Raw genomic sequence first — 13,104 nt, forward strand, 5'->3', positions numbered from 1 at the left:
TAATAAAGACGAATGTATGCTGATCAAGTTCATAACATTAAGAACAGGACAGAATGGGCTTTTTTTTGGTTAATATTAAAAATGAAAAGTATACTCAATGGTTTCTCGCTCTGAAGTGGTTTCATTGGAATAAGAAAAGCAAAAAGAGAAGAAATTAGTGGTCTATAAAATATATTAAAGATGGATCGATGTTTTGGTGCAATAATATAAATAAAGGACAATATAGTCTTTTTGTTGTTTATGTTAAAAGAGACATGTTTAATCTTTTTCTTTTCAAGTTTATGGGTTGGCTTTGCTGAAAAACCAAAGACAAAAGGCATACAAGTGAGGGGGTAAGTAAAGGGTATTTTGGTCCTTATCAGGAATTAATCAGGAAACTGTCATTTTCATGATTACATTTGGATTAAAATTACTTGTTTTTTTCGTTTAACTCATAACCATCAAAAAGGCTTCTTGTTGTGTCTCATGCTATGTAATGTGATCAAAACGAATATTATTTTTGAAGCTTCTAAATGGAATTGTATTAGTTGCATCAACTATTTAATTGCTATCTTCTCGAGTATAAGAAAAATATATTGGATTTGGATGTTATAATATAAGGTCACATGCTACAGTGAGTGCCCATTTTGGAGTAGGTGTCTACTTTTTTGAAATTACGGTATGTATTTGATTTATTACCATATATTTCTCGAAATTGGTTATAAAAATAAAGAACTTTGACGTAACATTAGAATGAATTTTAATTTAAATCTAACTTATGAATGTATTTTTTTTAAATCCTGACAGCCTTTCAAAATGAAACTATTAACTGAAAAGAAACTATATACCGTCTGTCAACAGAAAACTAATCGTAACTCTATAACTATTTGCTAAAACAGAAGTACTTGTCGCCACCATATTGCCCCTAATGGAAATAATTGCCGAAAGAAAATATTTGTCGCCGCCGCTTTGCGCGGACAAACGACTAGTAACTTAATAAGCATTTAGCATGTTTTGCTGAATTTTAAGAGGTCATTTTATGCATTAAAAATACTAAAACTCGATGGGCTCTTGGCCCGATCCGTATCTCGTCCAACCAACAACCTCCCCTCGATGTCGCGCTTTCATTCCCTTGTAATCCGATACGTCTGTTAACCATTTACATAACCATCCATGATCCACCCACCTCTACTCTCACATATATTTCTCAATTTTAAGATTTGAAGAACGCTCACTCCCCTCCATAAACCCTACCCGCCACCACGATGGCCACTCAACGCTGCAACCACCATGTACAACCGCCAGCAAAAGCCATCACAACCTACCGCCAACAAAGCTAACAATCTCAGAAGTACGTGTGTGCGCATCTATTTGTATTGTTTTTGTTTGTATGTATAACACCACAATTTACCTTTTCTACTGTCGCCATCTATCTCTTCCTCCTCCTTAGGGTTGGTTACTTGGAGATGAAAAGCCCATCCTTCCTTCGTCGCATAATCAGGGAACCATCAAAGCTACACCGCGGTTTTCTCTTATATCCTCATGAAAACGCATCTCAATACGGATGAGAAAGTCATCACTTCCCTCATCTGCCGAATCTTTTTTTCTCCATCACAGAAAAACCCAAGGAAACCTTTATTGTTATCTCCGAGTTACAAATCCCTAACCTTCTGGGTTTTTTTCTGTGAATTTTACAGGTTGTAGTGTATACGTGGAGTTATTCTCGAGATTTAGAAACATTTTGTAGGTATCTCAGGTGTGCTCAAAACATATTTGATTTGATGTGTTTTTTTGTTTATCATTTGATCTGTTGAAAAGATTTTTGCTTTTTGTTTTTCGTTATTTGAGATTTGTTCATAATAGAAATGTATTTTGTTGTTAATTTTTCTTTTTGGTTAACAGGTTTATCTTGCTGGTGAATATGCTCTAAGGATCATCTTTTTGAGTATCGTTTGTAGAACCGTTCCCTCTGATTTAGTTTTTATTTCGATTTAGTTTTTTCCCTAATTCTTGATTTTGATTAACCCAGTTTTTGAATCTATTGAAGGCTTAATGTTTGTTTCAGATTTTGTTATGTGGTTACTAAAATTCAATGATCATATGTGTGCTGATTCCCTTCTTGAATTGAGATCATCTCTACTATATTCTTGTATTTTCTTTACTAATCTACTTATTGTTCAATCGATTTTGGTAGTTTATCTTGTGATTATGGTTGTTGAGGTATGGGTTGGTGTGTGTAGTTGTGTGCATCTTTATGTATTTGTGTGTATCTGCATGTATTTGTATATTTAGGTGTGTGTATTTTTGTGCATACATGTATGTGTGTAGGCGTGTTTATATGTGTGAAAGATTGTGTATTTTGAAATGATGTTATCAAAAGTCTGCTTTAAAGAGGCCAATGTTTGTTGAAGCATATTGTAATATAGGGGTCATCTATAAAAATCATGGAGATGGAGTCGGCTATTGATTGTTACAAGAGGTTATGAATGTTTTTTTATCATTTCCTAGTGTGGTAATTTACCATTATTATATTTTGCTATATGGTTTTCTTGTATTTTCTCAGGTGTCGCCAAATTTTGAGGTTTCAAAGATTAACATGGCAATTTCTTTAAAACGATTATAAGAATTTGTGCATACCTGATACATTTTGATGCCCATACCCTTGGCAAGGCGAGATCTGTTGTTAACTTTATTAAGTTTTCAATTGGATATTTCTTATTTTTTTCTATACTACTGCCGAATGCATAACATAACTTGATGTTACTGGGGAGAATGAGATCTTAAAGAATGTCCCCAACATGCAAAAATGTTCATGTATTCAGTTTTCAAAAAGATCGATTTTTGTTATCTCATTATTTTGTTAATAGAATCTGATTTTTTATTCTTGATTTGGTTTACAAAACATTTCCCTTCTTCGTTATGTTGATTTTATCTTGCTTCTCAAAATATTATGGTGGCTCAAATGATAGATATAGAACATTTTTGGATCTTTTTTTCTACCTGGAAAGGTCTGATTCCACAATGTCTGATCTGTAACTTTTTGTTGTCACTTGATATTTTCCAACTTATACTTTCAAATGCTTATCGTTTGCCTACAATTCTCCATGTATGATTCACCACACTCTTGTCTATTTCCTATTTTATGAGACAAAATACTTACTCAAGCTCATCCATTTTTCTCTTTTTTGGCATTAGATATCTTTTTGTGATAATGAAATTATTTTTTGTTTGATCTGGTGTTAGGTTTGTCATAGGAAGGATTGTCGCTTTTTATGGTTATGAGAATCAACACTTAGAGAAGAATACATCTACTCCTATACCACCATTACCACTAAAAATGAACCATCTTATCGTTTATTTTCTTCTATGTATTTGATGTTTTTTTGTTGATTGTCTATTAATGTGCGATATTGTTACATGTTTTGGCTTTATAGGTTTGACTCTAAATTCAAGGCTTCAACTATCGCTGTTTTGAAGGAATGCATTCTTAGGCTCAAAATTTGCATATAATTTATGGATAATGGTGCATGTGCTTATATTTATCTCTTATTAAATACTTTAAAGAGAGTAGTATATTTTCTTACAAGTCTTTTAACCTGAGAAAACATCAATTGATTTCCAGGATTTTAGGTGCTTTTGTTGCTCTAAACATCAATTTATCCCCTGCTTTAGCGTTGGTTGTCTTCTGGTTTCTTATGTTTTGGTTTCGCCTGATTTTTTATGATGCTATTTCCTAATTGGTCTGCTATTTCAAGTGCTCGCAATTCAGTTCTATGGTTCAAAGTTTACATGGTTGGAGATTCTTCTCTTTTTGGCAACGTTGTTGCATCAAAAATTGATTTGTTTTTTTTTTTTATTATTGCAATGGACATTTTGTCCCTATTGGTTCCTACTGTTTTGATACTATGGTGGTCTCTTCTCCTTTTTGCTGGTTTGGTCATTTTTACACATACTGCTCTTTGTTTCTATGGTGGTTCGCTCTCTTGTTATATAAATTTTACATAAATCTTTTATGATGGTTTTGCTTCTTTGCTATGTTTGGTTTGGCTGCTTTTCATTTGGTGCATCTAGAAAAGTTTGTTTTCTCGCTCATGATTGTTGCATAAGTAAATTGCTCTGTTAGGTTTGGTTTACTCTTTTTGTATGTTTCTTCTGCAGCATGTATTTTCTGTTATTTTGTACTCACTTTGTATTATGCTAGCTCCTTGTTAACTTATTTTTATTTCTTTCTATTTGATCTCTGTTAGAAAAAATCAAATATTTTCCCCATATTATATATATATATATATATATATAAAAGATTTTTTATGGAACTAAATAAGAAAGTCATTGTTAGTTTGGGTAATGGACATACAAGTAGGATTTGTTGATTGTGTATATAAGGTGTTACCAGTTATCGCTAATTCCTATGTATTTTGTTTATTGTTGTTCAATCACAGTTGTTCGACATTGAGTATATTGTATGTTAAATACTATTACTCAATTGCTTATCACCAATGTACATCATTTAACAACGTTAACGTTGTATAATGTATGAAAACTTTACTCTTTAATTTTTATGTAATAAAAACCAAATATTATAATGTGTTGATATTGATTTAATAATTAAAAATATACTTAATTTTGAAATATTAGATGCCTAAAAGGATCTCTGTTAAAAATTATTTCTTAAAAATTATAGTTTGACAAAGCAACAACATAAATAATGCGTAACTGATATATATATATATATATATATATATATATATATATATATATATATATATATATATATATATATATATATATATATATATATATATATATAGTGGAAAATGAAGATTTAATCGGGTTTTAATATAAAATGTACGTATATTTTTAATTGACACTAATCAATGTGGGGTTGTTCGTTTCTTCTAATATCACTGACGGAGAACGATACTACATTCACCTATTTTTATTACAAATTTGTGGCCCTAAATGTTTTGAAGATCTATGCACTGTCAACAACATAATACACCAAACTATTTACGGAAAAGAACTAAACTTATCTATAAATTAATATCTAAAAAAACTATTTTCACCCGTCGTGCGGGTAAACGGCTAGTGTATATATATATATATATATATATATATATATATATATATATATATATATATATATATATATATCAAGGTTGTAAAAATCGTTTGACGGTAGCTCGACAGTCGACTGGTGTTAAGGGATTAATCGGGGACCATAGATTATTAATAAAATATTAAAATTAATTAAATATTAATATATCTTAAGAAAACAAGTATTTCAAAATTAGAAAATAAGAAAAATTGTAATTTGGAAATACGAAAAATATGAACATTTTGGTATAATATTTGAAATTTTGAAAATTTGAAATTTTTGGAGTAAAAAAAGAAAGTTGGTTTTTTGACATTTTTTGACTTTTTTTTGACTTTTTTCGACTTTTTTGACTTTTGTTGACCGATTAATCCCGCCAAGGCCGATTAATCCCGTCAAACCCGATTAATCTTAAATTCTCGATTAATGTCCTAATCCTCGACGGTTGGAGAACGCCAAGCGATTAATCCCGATTTCTGCAACCATGATATATATATATATATATATATATATATATATATATATATATATATATATATAGAGAGAGAGAGAGAGAGAGAGAGAGAGGGAGAGAGAGAGAGAGGGGAGGGAGAAGAGAGAAACGATTTTTCCAGTATTTTAAATTTCTAAAATAAAGAATAAAAACTTCACCATTTCAAACAAAAGTATTTTTTAAAATTTTCATTAAAAACTAAAAATAAAAATTCAACTCTATTTTTAAAAAATATTTTAATAAAAATAATTTTCTACAAATAATGCCTTAGTTTTTTGTTTTCTTAATAGAAAAATAGGAAAAAGGTAAATTTTATCATTTCATGAGAACTATATAACTTTAAGCAAAATATGTGAAATATTTTGTTTTCATCATTTTTTTTTCTTTTGTTTTTCTATAACATTGAAAGACAAATTCATGTTTGCATACCATCATCTACAAATATCTTTAGTGGCATGTGAACTTTTTTTCTATCTTTTTTTTTTTTGCCAAAATTACATCTTTTTTGAACTGTTGGACTACAAAAAATGACGTCATTTGTGCAAATCAGTAAAAGAAACTGTAATTTTTGAAGAGAAAAAAACAATGTATTGTAGTGTCAAGTTAACTGCGAAAAATAAAGATCGTACTGTGAAATTCACAATCTGTACTACGAAAATCCTTATAATGTAGATCTAGTTAACTTATAAGAAAGTTTTTGATAAAACACAATCTATATCTATTTGTCGGATTTTTTGAGCTAACTTTTATACCTTTTTTGTCTAATTTCACTAGAAAATTTTCCAACTTACCAATTCTGTGTTGTTAACAAAACATGAGTGATAAGTGCATTTTATGTACCTATTTTGCATGTTTATTTCCGTCCTTTCATAGCATTCTACTTCATAATTCTTGCATTTAGTTAATTATTTGGGCAACTGCATGTTTCATTAAGAATGTCTGGTATTTCACTATTTTTGATTTATTTTGCAGATAATATTGAGCGTGGAGCTTGGAGCTAGGAAGCATGGAACTTGAAGTATGGAGCTTTGGAGCATGAAGAGAAGATGAATTGGCCATTCCATGGAGGAAAGCATGAAGACATAACCCGAGTCATTGTTGCATTGTCAACACCGCAAAGGACTATGTTTGAAACGCGGTTCCTGTCACACCAACAAGGGTTGTGTTTGTCCTTTATCATCTTATATTTAATCAACATGACTCGTGGTGAAGCTAGACTCAAGATGGAGCCAACATTGAAGACTTATTGCATCTTTAGCAAAAAGCATGGGTCATGCTAAAAACAAATGGTCAAGACAAATGGCCATGCCAAAAACACATGGGCAAAAGGCGTGGCCATGCTAAAAACGCGTGGCCTTATGACATACACGTGAACATTATTAATTAAAACAGGAGAAGACGTCACTTTTGTGGGGAGATGGTTTCTGGAGCAACTTTGAGCGACTTTGGGCGATTTTGGGAAAATTGTGGAGCTTTTGAGAAGACCTAGTCATTGCAAACACTTTTGATTTCATTTTAGTAAGCATTAAACATTTCAATTTCATCTTTATTCTTGTTTGATTTGTTCTTACCCATGTGTGGCTAAGAAACCCTAGTTTCTAATTCTTGTTCAAAACATGTTGATTGCTTGACTTGAAGCATATGATTTGATGTTTGATTTGTGATTTTATTCTAGTGATTATGTTTTTGTTTAAACTAGAACCCTTAAATTTGATTTGTGTTTGATTGGCCACTTTCATGAATTGAATTTTTGTGCAGTTAATTAAATTTTAGGGCACCTAATCGTTCTGTAAAGTTAATGATTGGTAACAAACAATAAGTTTTCTTATTGTAAAACATATATCACATGTTTTCACACTTCTAAGCATATGAGAAGAAATGAACATTATTGGGAAGCTTGTACAAAAACTTAATGCAGTTTTTCAATACAATCTAAGAGCGTGTTTAGGTTGAATTAGTTAAGCTAAGTCTAGTCAAAGAGCGTGTTTAGGTTAGATAATTTGGCAAGCGAGAGGTATTAGAGCGTGTTAATATCTTTCAATACCAACTTAGAATAGCAATCACAAATTACATCAAGTCATAATCAGGTTAAATGACAACATTGAGAACTAGAACTCGAAGCACTTTTACAACTTGTTTACAAATCTACTTCATTTTCTGCATGTTTTAAAGTTGATTGCTATTTTCATTATTTGACTTTTGCAAACAAATCCCCTTTTGTGACCAAAATACCTTGCGTAAAGAGGCATAGACTTTTATCTCGTGTCTCTGTAGTTCGACCATGCTTGCTTTGTACTACTTTTTAGTGCATTTTAAGCAGTGTATTTGGAGTCTGTTGTATTGTAACATCCCCCTCTGGCACGTATCACAATATTGTCCGCTTTGGGCCACTCGGCACGAGGACTTCCCAGGGGGTCACTCGAAGCACTTTTACAACTTGTTTACAAATCTACTTCATTTTCTACATGTTTCAAAGTTGATTGCTATTTTCATTATTTGACTTTTGCAAACAAATCCCCTTTTGTGACCAAAATACCTTGCGTAAAGAGGCATAGACTTTTATCTCGTGTCTCTGTAGTTCGACCCTGACCCTGCTTGCTTTGTACTACTTTTTAGTGCATTTTAAGCAGTGTATTTGGAGTTTGTTGTATTGTAACATCCCCCTCTGGCACGTATCACAATATTGTCCGCTTTGGGCCACTCAGCACGAGGACTTCCCAGGGGGTCACCCATCCTGGTACTACTCCCGCCCGAGCACGCTTAACTGCAGAGTTCTTATGGGATCTGCTGCCCTCACGGCTTTAAAACGCGTTGTGATAGGGAAGGTATCCACACCCCTTATAAGGAATGCTTAGTTCTCCTTCCCAGCCGATGTGGGATCAGATCTAACCCACTTTCACCCCCCATTATAGGGTTCGACGTCCTCGTCGAACACATCGACCCGTGCCCTGGCTCTGATACCATTTGTAACATCCCCCTCTGGCACGTATCACAATATTGTCCGCTTTGGGCCACTCGGCACGAGGACTTCCCAAGGGGTCACCCATCCTAGTACTACTCCCGCCCGAGCACGCTTAACTGCAGAGTTCTTATGGGATCTGCTGCCCTCACGGCTTTAAAACGCGTTGTGATAGGGAAGGTATCCACACCCCTTATAAGGAATGCTTAGTTCTCCTTCCCAGCCGATGTGGGATCAGATCTAACCCACTTTCACCCCCCATTATAGGGTTCGACGTCCTCGTCGAACACATCGACCCGTGCCCTGGCTCTGATACCATTTGTAACATCCCCCTCTGGCACGTATCACAATATTGTCCGCTTTGGGCCACTCGGCACGAGGACTTCCCAAGGGGTCACCCATCCTAGTACTACTCCCGCCCGAGCACGCTTAACTGCAGAGTTCTTATGGGATCTGTTGCCCTCACGGCTTTAAAACGCGTTGTGATAGGGAAGGTATCCACACCCCTTATAAGGAATGCTTAGTTCTCCTTCCCAGCCGATGTGGGATCAGATCTAACCCACAGGTAGTTTTAGATCCATGAGTATGGATCAGGTGAAGAGGATAGTTTTAGATCCATGAGTAGGGATCAGGTAAAGAGGAAAAATATTAGATGCGAGATTTTAGATCGTGTCATTGTGAGGATCAATGGGGTGGGTTAAGAGTTGCCTTTATATGGTGAAATAGTGCAAGTTTGAATGTTCTATATTTATAAATATATGATATAACATTGTGGGATGAAAACCCTATATGCTCACCAGGCTCCCAAGCCTGACCCACTCAGTTTTCTTTGTATCACAGGTATTAATACGAAGACATATTGCACAGAGAGATTTAAAGGAGATATAAATCAATTGTGTAATTAAATGTAAGTTCTGTTTATGCTTATATGTCTGTATCGGAACATGACATCCCGAGGTTTTATTATTAAATGAAAATACATTCTCTTTGAAAAATGTTTTGATAAGTTATTATCATATTTTGTTTTGGGAACAAATTCCGCAACTGTTTTCTTTAAAAGAATACTCTGATTTTAAAAACAAGCATAAACAAATCGGTCTTTTCTGGCCGTGAAAAATGGGGATGTCACAGTTGGTATCAGAGCATTAGTTTAAGCGAACTAGGAATTTGTAGGAAATTTCTAGACTTAAACTTAGAATGCTAAGTAATGATTGTGAGGACTATGTCTAATATATGTTAGGTAGTACACCTAAATCGACACAAGCACTAGTTTATTTTAGGAATGATGCCTAAAATGCTTTTATGTGCTAAATGTTTTGTGTGATAGCTATATTGATGCTATTACTTGTTCGGATCTATGGTCTGTTGCCGACCGGATTTGGAAACCTTATGTGTTTAGGATTCTAAGCGTTTGATTACGATATTAGAACTAGCATGTAAACGTTTCGGAGTAATAAGGATGATTTAATTATCTGTCGTGATTGAGGATCTGAATTCACCTTATTTGGTGTGTAGATCAAAATTGGTAAGAACCAGAAGTGGAGTTGGAAATGTGAACGAAGACAGGAATCAACCACCTGTGGTTGAGCAAGCACCTGTCTTAGCAGCAGCACCAGAGCCAATGACAATGGCTGGGGTGCAAGCGATGATACAGATGATGTTGGATCGCCAAATGGAGGAGATAAGGCGATTACTCCAACAGAATCGTGAGGAAGTGTCACTTCAATTGGAAGAGCCTGAAGTGAATGGAGGGCATTCAGAGGGAGGTAACTACAGTGGGACGGTTGGACGAGCAGAACCACCAGTGGTAGAAAGGAATGACCCGGAAAGGGAAAGAAACAGGGATGGGCGTATGTATAAAAATTTCTTGGGCGCCAAGCCGCCAAGTCTTTCTGGAAGCCCAAAGCCTGTTGAGATTATGGACTGGATCTCTGAAATGGAGATGGTGTTTGAGAGTTGCGACTGTAGCAACAAACAGAAGACTGTCTTTGCAGTTAGACAACTGAAGACCGGAGTCTTGAGCTGGTGGAAGTTACTGGCAGATATGATGCCTCGAGGGGAAGCCCTGAAGATGTCTTGGGAATCATTCCTGGAGCAGTTAAAGATGCAGTACTGCTCAGAGATAGATCTGATTGATCTGAACAATGAATTCCAGAACCTGAAGAAAGGTAAATTGAGCATTGATGATTATGCTACTGCATTTACCGAAAAGATGAAGTTATTTCCATACTTAGTGCCGACTGAACTCTCAAAAATTGAGAGGTTCACAAATGGACTGCCTGCCGACTTTGGCCCAACGGTCAAGATGGCAACTACTTTGAAGACAGCAGTCCGAACAGCTAAAAATGTGGAGACCCAGTTAAAGGAAAGGGGTCTAGAGAGAAACGAGGTGGGCGAGAAAAGAAAGATGGAAGGATCTTCAAGGTCCGATGAGAAGAGAAAATTTTCGAATTCTGATTCGAAGAAGCTCGAAGGAGGAGCACAATGGTGTGACAAGTGCAAAAGGAAGCACATTCGGGAATGCTCTAAAGAAATGACCTGTTTTAAATGCGGGAAGACTGGTCATTACGCCAGCAAATGCCCAACCAAAAGAGAAGTTTGCTTTAAGTGTGGCGAAGAAGGGCACTTCAAGCAAAACTGCCTAAGAAGAGAAGAGGCTATAAGGCCAAATGCACCACCAAAGCCAAAAGCATTCCACATGATCCTTGATGAAGCAGATGGCAATGCAAGGAATAAGGAAATGAGGATTTTATATCCAAAGATCAAGTTCTAAAGTAACGATATGAAAAGTAACATGTGGTGTAGCCTACTAGAGGCGTAGTATAGGGTGAACTTGAACCTTTGTGTAATCGTTTCAAGAAATAATATAAACCCTAGTTTTGTTATCTGATGTGTTGATTGATTATGTGATTTTCTTGTATGGTGACTTGGTCGACTGCGGGACAATACTTGGGACGAGTATGAGTAGGTGTGAAAGGTAGTAGATGCATATACTACCAGAAGCACAGGACTCGCACTTGGATCAGGGAAAGTCACAAGGTTACCAAGAAGCTAGTGATTGATTCCATTTTATTCTGGTATGTCATTACCATTGTTTCGGTAATGACTAGTAATATGGTTCGCGTTCCGACCCTAGTGGTCATGTTTAAATTTGAGTTCGACTACGAGGAGTATGTTACGTGGTCTAGACGACCAAGTTAGATGTAACATCTGACTTAAGTCAAAAGGTTGAAGTTAATGTGATTGATAGTGTCGCGCTCGTTGTTAAAAGAAGTTTGCAGGTAGAAATGCTACATGCTGAAATGTGATTATATCACATTAGAATATGAGGGAAGGTATATTCCATTCTGGAATTTAACTTTATTAAAGACCGAGTCTAAGCGTCGCATCGTGCGATGAGAGGTCGATAGAGCACGACCCATCGGTTTGTTACAATAGATAATGAAAGTAATTATCCTGAGAAGAAGAAGGAGTCCATAATAACGACTATTTAGTAACTCGAGGGTTACGATTGAAAGTACAACATAGTACGATAAGCAGATGCAAGATCGGGCATCGTCTACGGTCAAGAAAGCCATAGAGTTAAATACTCTTTCGAGGAAACATAGAATTTACGGTTATTACCTAGGATGAAGAGATAGCGTATGGAATCATTATACAAGTTCTATTTTCGTTGATGATTCCGGGACGTAATCATCCTAAGGGGGAGATAATTGTAACGCCCGTAGATCAGGGCTAGTCAATTCAAAGACGATAAGCGTCAAAAAGGACTTTTTGATAAAATATTATTTAGAATGAATAATCTTAACTAATTTGTAGTATATGTTACAAGGATTCCGTACATATAAAGAACGCCGAAATCCGAGTTATAACGAAGAAGTTATGACTTGTTGAAATTTCGCGACAGAACCGGCACAACGTTGAATGACGTAAAAAGTGAATTTACGTTAGAGTGATATTTAGCCTTAGTGATCTAAACGAGAATCGAATATCTCGTTGTTAGTAGCGAAACGACGAAAAGTTAGGTAAGAACGGACGTCGGACAAAGAAGTTATGAATTTATAACGAAATTTTATGTCCCGACCTATTAAAAATAAATAATAAAAATAAAAGTCAAAATTAGCCGACGGAGTCTAAACGAAAGTTGTAGAGCGTAGTCTCACCTATGCGTGGATATAAAGAACGTCGAAAACAGAGTTCGTATGAAGAAGATATGAATTTCCGAAGTTTATTAATTAATTAAGATTTAAATTTAATCTTTAATTCAGATGTATATCCGAAGGAGTCAGCAATCTGATCCGAAGTACGTCCCGCGTACCGCGAAGCATGATGCGCCTCGCACTCGAGTTCTTCGGATGACGCATGCAGTGACGATTCCGGAGGCCTACGCCCCGCGTAAGGCAGTACGCCCCGCGTACTGTGAGGGTTCCGGGCTTATTTGCTCATTTCTCCTCGTTTTTGTGTCGAAGCTCTGCATGTAAACCCCCGAAGCCATCCCGACACCCCGGATCTCATATCCAAGTTAAGCAGGAAGTTTTACGCTCCCGAGATCCCGAGAAGTGCGATTCCCGAGCCGAAGCT

At 35.5% G+C, this 13,104-nt stretch overlaps 1 long non-coding RNA gene across 3 annotated transcripts; it reads left to right on the plus strand.

Moving 5' to 3' along the window:
* Positions 1 to 1,100: 1,100 nt before the first annotated feature.
* On the plus strand, positions 1,101 to 4,007 carry LOC145075020 (uncharacterized). Of its 3 annotated transcripts, none has more exons than XR_013692256.1 (5): positions 1,101 to 1,330; positions 1,430 to 1,735; positions 1,882 to 2,458; positions 2,543 to 2,649; positions 3,223 to 4,007. It is a non-coding gene; the product is annotated as an uncharacterized LOC145075020 (long non-coding RNA). The 3 variants fall into 3 exon arrangements; XR_013692257.1 differs by having other exon boundaries at positions 3,414 to 4,007; XR_013692255.1 differs by having other exon boundaries at positions 1,103 to 1,330; positions 2,543 to 4,007.
* The last annotated feature ends 9,097 nt before the right edge of the window (positions 4,008 to 13,104 follow it).

This window comes from Lactuca serriola, chromosome 9 (assembly GCF_051521515.1).
Source record: "Lactuca serriola cultivar US96UC23 chromosome 9, Lser_US96UC23_V15, whole genome shotgun sequence".
In the NCBI taxonomy this organism is placed as follows: Eukaryota; Viridiplantae; Streptophyta; class Magnoliopsida; order Asterales; family Asteraceae; genus Lactuca; species Lactuca serriola.